This window comes from Bison bison, unplaced genomic scaffold (genome assembly GCF_000754665.1).
Source record: "Bison bison bison isolate TAMUID 2011002044 unplaced genomic scaffold, Bison_UMD1.0 scf7180017864260, whole genome shotgun sequence".
NCBI classification, from domain to species: Eukaryota; Metazoa; Chordata; class Mammalia; order Artiodactyla; family Bovidae; genus Bison; species Bison bison.
This window is the reverse complement of record NW_011494832.1, coordinates 8,960,969-8,969,428: the sequence shown is the minus strand read 5'-3', so window position 1 is coordinate 8,969,428 and position 8,460 is coordinate 8,960,969.

Sequence of the window (8,460 nt, the reverse complement as noted above, 5' to 3'; positions counted from 1 at the left end):
TAGACAGCATATTAAAAAGCAGAGACATCACTTTGCCAACAAAGGTCTATATAGTCAAAGCTATGGTTTTTCCAGTAGTCATGTATGGATGTGAGAGTTGGACCATAAAGAAGGCTGTTGATGTTCAGTCACTAAGTTGTGTCTGACTCTTTGCAACCCCATGGACTGTAGCATGCCAGGTCTCCCTACCCCTCACGATCTCCCAGAGTTTGCTCAAATTCATGTCCATTGAGTCTGTGATGCCATCCAAACATCTCATTCTCTGTCATCCCCTTCTCCTGCCTTCTATCTTTCCCAGCATCAGGGTCTTTTCTAATGAATTGTCTCTTTGGATCAGGTGGCCAAAGTGTTGCAGCTTCTACATCGGGCCTTCCAATGAATATTCAGGGTTGATTTGCTTTAGGATTGACTGGTTTGATCTCCTTGCTTTCCAAAGGACTCTCAAGAGTCTTCTCCAGTGCCACAATTCAAAAGCATCAATTCTTTGTCTCTCAGCCATCTTTATAGTCCAACTCTTACATCCGGACATGACTACTGGAGAAACTATAGCTTTGACTATATGGACTTTTGTCAGAAAAGTAATGTCTCTGTTTTGTAACATGCTGTCAAGGTTTGGCATAACTTTCCTTCCAAGGTGCAAGCATCTTTTCATTTCAGGGCTGCAGTCACCATCATGGTGATTTTGGAGCCCAAGAAAATTAATTCTGTCACTGCTGAAAAGGCTGAGCACCACAGAATTAATACTTTTGAATTGTGGTGCTACAGAAGACTCTTGAGAGTTCCTTGGGTAAAATTTAAAGGTCTATTGTACATTATATGGTTTCAGATGGCATTCATAGGGAATTTGAGTAGAAGTATTTTAAACACGGACTGTCATCAAAGGAAGAAAATACAGATATATCTGAATTCCATGGACTTCAGAATCTGTAAAGAAAGGTGAAACAGGTTGGATGTAGTGTGAAATTCATCCATCCATCCATTCATTCATTCCAAAAATGTTTATTTGGCATTTACAGTGTATAAAATATCACTTGTTAAGGGTAACTGTGCTAGAACTGTTTGAAAAAATGTGAAGATAGCTACGGAGTGATAACCAGAATAGAGGCATTCTTCCACCTCTCTGTGGACATGTGTGAGTTTTGCATGTGTGGGAGAGGAGAAAAAGAAGAGAGAAGGAAAATGAAGGAGACCAAGGGACAGGAAGAGGGATGGGGGTGGGGCTTGGGTGAAGAGAGAGAACCTAATCAGACTTGTCTGGGTGTTGTAAGTGGTTATTGTGTAAAAATGCATCCTTTGAAGCACAGAAATTATAATCCTATTTGAAACCTTAGTTGACTGAAAGACTATAACATGGGGCAAAATGTCACATTCAGTATTTAGTAAAGGAGGAAGAAAAGTCCTTAAACATTATCCTCAAGGATTTCTAGTCCTGACATGTTTCAAGCTTTGGCAAAAAAAATGGAAAAGGAAGAGAAAGTTAAATACAAAAAGAAGGGTGCATAGTAATATTTGATCTCAATATTTTTTTAAAAAAGTGCATTGCAAGCAGGCACACATGCACACACACTCACCACACACACACACACACACACACACACACATGCGTTTATATAACCCTGGTTACTTTAGAAGGTAGAATTAAATGTGTATGGGGGGACTTTTTTCTGTACATATTTCCATACTATTTTGACTAATACAATTAAAATGTAACATTTGCATAAAAGGAGTAAGACCTTGAAAAAAAGGGCCAGTAATAATATACTTTTAGACTGTTTATCCATATTTTATAGTAGACTCTACAAAAAAAAAAAAAAAGATTCTCTTTTTCTTTCACATGGGTTTGAGTTTTGAATAATGATTTACTTTGGTTTTTTGGTAGGACATTGTTACAGGTACATGAGGACAGTGAACACTGAGATGCCCTGTAACAGTTGATCTTAGCTTATAACTTTTCACACTTGATTAGGGACTAAGTCTGTCAAACGGCATGACTATCTTCTGTTTCAACCTTTATAAGAAGGGCAGTATTGGTGCGGTCTTAGGCGCAGAGTTTGCAGCTTATGGTTAGTGCCAAAACAAAAAAGGACTCACTGGCATATGAAATAGTTACTTCATGTCTATTACATAGCAAACAAACAATCCTAAGGAATATAGGTATTAATATGACAAACCCTGATCTTAAAAGAATTCATACTCCACTGAAGAGACACACTCTTCTGTATAATTTGTTGTAATATAGTGTGATAAGGCCATTATAAAAGCATGTATTGATAAAAACACAAGGAATGGCACTGGATGTCTCCATGAAATTGCTCAAGAAAGACTTACTTAAAGTGAAAATTGAGCTGGATCTTAAAAAAAAATTGTAGAGATTTGCTAGTTAGATTTATTACTGGCAAAGGACATTGCATCTCATAAGACAGAGAAATGAAAAAAAATAACAATTTTGGAAAAGTGAAAAGTTACTTTTTCAGTCAGATTATAAGGGGCAGAGCAGGCAGCAGCTGAAGATGTGACTAAAGGAGACATGTGGGCATGGGAACATTTATGCCTTGAAAAAGTTTGAACTTTCTTCCATGGATCATGGAAAACCAGAGAAACACTATACATAATAAATCAAAGATCAGCCCTGTTCCCTTTTTAGCATTGTTAATTTTCCATTTTCTATTGAATCACTTTTTTGTTTTTTTTTTTCCCCAAAAGTTTATTTTTTCCATTTTCTTCTTTACAGAGGTACACTATTGATCCAAAGATCACATTTTATTTTTTTTCTAAAGAAATGAGAGAGAAAAAGCGACTATTCAAAAAAAGGCTGAGTATAAAATAAAGAATGAGACGGGCACACATGTGGACTCCCTTTAATCATAGTAGTCATTGTTTCTATATTTTTACTTCTAAGCATATCTTCAGGGAAAATAATGCAAAATATTTTATAATCAGTATAAATAATGAAATTGGCATCTATCTAAACAACTTAGAGTAGAAGCCAGTGAACATTTTTGAAGTCATCTTTCTAAAAAGACTCTATAGTAGTGTTTCTCTGTAATTATTTTGTTAGTGGTGTGTTATATTCAGGGATTAGTTCAGATTTTTACAAATATCAAGACACGCAAATACTGTACTTCAGGTTTCTGTTTGAATTAAGTTGTGTGTGGTCCTACGCACAACTGGGATCATTGGCAGTTAATCCTCATGTCTCCCAGAGAACAGAATTCCCATTGTTGCAGTTCTTTGCTGGTAACAGCTGGGCTACCTTTCCTGGGTTTGTTGGCAGGATGGGCAGCTGCAATCCCCAAATCACACAAATCATCACTGAAGCTTATGTTGATTGCTAACTTCTGCTACATCAAGACACCTTTTTTTTTTTTCACTGTTTTTTTGTATGTTGCAGTAGATTCTTTCCATGCTCTCTTTCACCCAGGAACATGTTTGATCTGCAGATCTCTTTTTCCACTGTAAGGATTCAGGCCTTCCCCAACTCGGGAAAAATTACTCTCTGAGATTCATTGCTGCAGTTTTGAAGGGGGAAAAATACTTTATTTCTTCCTTTTTCAGTTGTATTCATAGTTTCCCCCAGGGCAATTTTTGGATTTTCAGCATATATTTCAATTTACGCTAAACGTAAATAGTGTGAGTTTGGAGCAGTTTGGGGCATGGGGAAATGTGTACTTCCTTTCTGTGGAGGGAGGTTCTCCACTGATGGACTTTCTTCTGTGAACTAAGAGATCTGTCTCTTCTTAGTATCAGTGTGAGATAGAAAGGGATGGAGAGAGAGCACGGTCATGAGAGGAAGCAATCTAAAATTACTCAGTTTGTACCCAGCATGGTGCTTTAAATTAAGTACTGATTGATTTAATGGGGAGGTTAAAGACTATTTATTTACATATAAAGACTCATATGTATATCCATTATAAAAATGTTTGAACTTGAGAGAGTATAATTAGGAAATGTTTCTTTTTCTTTTCCTCTCACTGTTTCCCCACAGAAAAAGTCTAGAATCTCTTTCCATCTATTAGGTCTCATAGGTTTTCAGATACTTTCAGTTATTTGAAAGTATATATCTGAAAGTTATATATCTGAATATATATATATCTGAATCACTTTGTTGTACACCTGAAGTCAATACAACATTGTACTCAACTGTACTTCAATTAAAAAAAAATCAAGCTGTTAATATATTCCTTTTCAGATTATTTTCCATTGTAGATTATTATAAGATATTTAATATAGTTCTTTGTACCAAACAGTGGGTCCTTCTTGTTTTTCTGTATTGATTGAGACAGAACTGTGTTTGAGTGTTTCCTGTGGAGGTATGGTCCAGGAATGGACTGCTGCAGATTCAGGGGCTCTGGGTGCAGCAGACCTGGGTATGGCATAAGCTCTCTTGGAAGAGGTCGCCATTAACTCCACCACAGAGCTGCCAGAACTTACCCAAGACAGGGGAAACAGACTCTTGGATGGCACAAACAAAACTTTGTATGCACCAGGACCCAGGAGAAAGGAGCAGTGACCCCGCAAGAGACTGACCCAGACTTGCCTGTGAGTGTCCAAGTCTCCAGCAGAGGCGTGGGTCGGCAGTGGGCTGCCGCAGGGTTGGGGGACTGAGTGTAGCAGAGCATGCATGGGACCTTTGAAGGAGGTCGCCATTATCTTCATTACCTCCACCATAGTCTGGCCCCAGGTAAATAACAGGGAGGGAACACCCAACCCATCAACAGAAAATTGAATTAAAGATTTACTGAGCATGGCCCTGACTATCAGAACAAGACCCATTTCCCCCTCAGTCAGTCTCTCCCATCAGGAAGCTTCCATAAGCCTCTTATCCTTCTCCATCAGAGGGCAGACAGACTGAAAACCACAATCACAGAAAACTAACCAATCTGATCACATGGACCACAGCCTTATCTAACACAATGAAACTATGAGCCATGCCGTGTTGAGCCACCCAAGACAGATGGGTCATGGTGGAGAGTTCTGACAAAACGTGGCCCACTGGAGAAGGGAATGGCAAACCACTTCAGTATTCTTGCCTTGAGAACCCCATGAACAGTATGAAAAGGCAAAGAGATAGGAAACTGAAAGATGAACTCCACAGATAAGTAGGTGCCCAATATGCTACTGGAGATCAGTGGAGAAATAACTCAAAAAGAATGAAGAGTCAGAGCCAAGCAAAAAGAATACCCAGTAGTGGATGTGACTCGTGACAGAAATAAAGTCCAATGCTCTAAAGAGCAATATTGCACAGGAACCTGGAATGTTAGGTCCGTGAATCAAGGCAAATAAGAAGTGGTCAAACAGGAGATGGCAAGAGTGAACATCAACATTTTAGGAATCAGCAAACTAAAATGGACTGGAATGGGTGAATGTACCTCAGATGACCATTATATCTACTACTGTGGGCAAGAATCCCTTAGAAGAAATGGAGTAGCCATCATAGTCAACAAAAGAGTCCGAAATGCAGTACTTGGATGCAATCTCAAAAATGACAGAATGATCTCTGTTTGTTTCCAAGGCAAATCATTCAGTATCACAGTAATCCAGGTCTGTGGCCCAACCAGTAAAGCTGAAGAAGCTGAAGTTGAATGGTTCTATGAAGACCTACAAGACCTTCTAGAACTAACACCAAAAAAAGATGTCCTTTTCATTATGGGGGACTGAAATGCAAAAGAAGGAGGTCAAGAAATACCTAGAGTCACAGGCAAATTCAGCCTTGGAGTACAGAATGAAGCAGGGCACAGGCTAATACAGTTTTGCCAAGAGAACACACTGGTCATAGAAAACACCCTCTTCCAACAACACAAGAGAAGACTCTATACATGGACATCACCAGACGGTCAATACTGAAATCAGATTGATTATATTCTTTGCAGCCAATGATGGAGAAGCTCTATACTGTCAGCAAAATCAAGGCCAGGAGCTGATGGTGGCTCATCATGAACTCTTATTGCAAATTTAAGACTTAAATTGAAGAAAGTAGGGAAAACCACAAGACCATTCAGTTCAGTTTAGTTCAGTCACTTAGTTGTGTCTGACTCTTTGCAACTCCATGGACTGCAGAATGCCAGGCCTCCCTGTCCATCACCAACTCCTGGAGTTTACACAAACTCATATCCATTGAGTCAGTGATGCCATCAAACCATCTCATCCTCTGCCGTCCTCTTCTCCTTCTGTCTTCAATCTTTCCCAGCATCAGGATTTTTTCAAATGAGTCAGCTCTTCGCATGAGGTGGCCAAAGTATTGGAGTTTCAGGTTCATCATCAGTCCTTCCAATGAACACTCAGGACTGATCTCCTTTAGGATGGACTGGTTGGATCTCCTTGCAGTCCAAGGGAATCTCAAGAGTCATCTCCAACACCACAGTTCAAAAGCATAAGTTCTTCGATGCTCAGCTTTCTTTGTAGTTCAACTCTCACATCCATACATGACTACTAGAAAAACCATAGCCTTGACTAGAAGGACTTTTGTTGGCAAAATAATGTCTCTGCTTTTTAATATGCTGTCTTGGTTGTTCATAGCTTTTCTTCCAAGGAGCAAGTGTCTTTTAATTTCATGGCTGAAGGTAACAACTTCAGTGATTTTGGAGCCCCCCAAAATAAAGTCTCTCATTGTTTCCCCATCTATTTGCCACGAAGTGATGGGATCAGATGCCATGATCTTAGTTTTCTGAATGTTGAGCTTTAAGCCAACTTTTTCACTCTCCTCTTTCACTTTCATCAAGAGGCTCTTTGGTTTTTCTTCACTTTCTGCCATAAGGGTGCTGTCATCTATACATCTGAGGTTATTGATATATCTCCCAGCAATCTTGATTCCAGCTTGTGCTTCATCCAGCTGAGCCTTTCTCATGATGTACTCTGCATATAAGTTAAATAAGCAGGGTGACAATATACAGTCTTGCCATACTCGTTTTCCTATTTGGAACTAGTCTGTTGTTCCATGTCCAGTTCTAACTGTTGCTTCCTGACCTGCATACAGATGTCTCAAAAGGCAGATCAGGTGGTCTGGTGTTCCCATCTCTTTCAGAATTTTCCACATTTTATTGTCCACACAGTCAAAGGCTTTGTCATAATCAATAAGTCAGAAATAGATGTTTTTCTGGAACTCTCTTGTTCTTTTGATAATCCAGTGGATGTTGGCAATTTGATCTCTGGTTCCTCTGCCTTTTCTAAAACCAGCTTGAACATCAGGAAGTTCACGGTTCACATATAGTTGAAGCCTGGCTTGGAGAATTTTGAGCATTACTTTACTAGCGTATGAGATGAGTGCAATTGTGTGGTAGACTGAACATTCTTTGGCATTGCCCTTTTTTCAGATTGGAATGAAAACTGACCTTTTCCATTCCTGTGGCCACTGCTGAGTTTTCCAAACTTGCTGGCCTATTGAATGCAGCACTTTCAGAGGATCGTCTTTTAGGATTTGAAATAACTCCTCTGGCTTTCCATCACCTCCACTAGTTTTTTTTTTTTTTTGCTTCCTAAGGCTCATTTAACTTTTCACTACCAATATCTGGCTCTACATGAGTGATCACACCATCATGGTTATCTGGGTCACGAAAATCTTTTTTGTATAGCTCTTCTGTGTATTTTTGCACCTCTTCTTAATATTTTCAGCTTCCATTAGGTCCATACTATTTCTGTCCTTTATTGTTCCCATCTTTGCATGATATGTCTGTTGGTAACTCTAATTTTTTTGAGGAGACCTTTAGTTTTTCCCATTCTATTTTTTCCTTCTATTTCTTTGCATTGGTCAGTTAGGAAGACTGTCTTATTTTTTCTTGCTATTCTTTGGAACTCTGCATTCAGATAGATCATCTTTCTTTTTCTCCTTTGCCTTTCACATCTCTTTTCTCACCTAACTGCAAGGCCTCCTCAGACAACCGTTTTGCCTTTTTGCATTTCTTTTTCTCAAGGATGGTTTTGATCATCACCTCCTGTACAATGTTACCAACCTCTGTCCATAATTCTTCAGGCCCTCTATCAGATCTAATCGCTTGAATCTATTTTTCACTTCCACTGAATAATCATAAGGGATTTGAGTCCTGGCAATTCATTAGAATTACCCAGGAGATTTTTAAAGAAAAAAAATACCAAGCCCCTCCCAACCCCAGTAAACCAAAATTTCTGGGGTTGTGTCTTGGGCACACAAGTGTTTTTATTAAAAAAAAAAAATCTTAAAAGTTCTCAGGTGATTCTAATATGTAATTTTGTTTCAGAACCACTGATTTAAGTAGAACTCACAGATCAGTAAATCCAGGAAAAGAGAGAAATTGGAGGTAAGAATTGAGAAAAGAAAAAATAAATACAATAATAGCAGGTAGTTTCAGAGACAATAAATTAGATTTTTGTTTTGCCTAGTTAAATAATAAATATTTAGTCTTCATTGGGCCAGTAGTTTTCCAGATAGACTTCTGAAAAGATATATATGCAAAATGATTAAAATGAAATGTGTATCTTTGTTCTAAT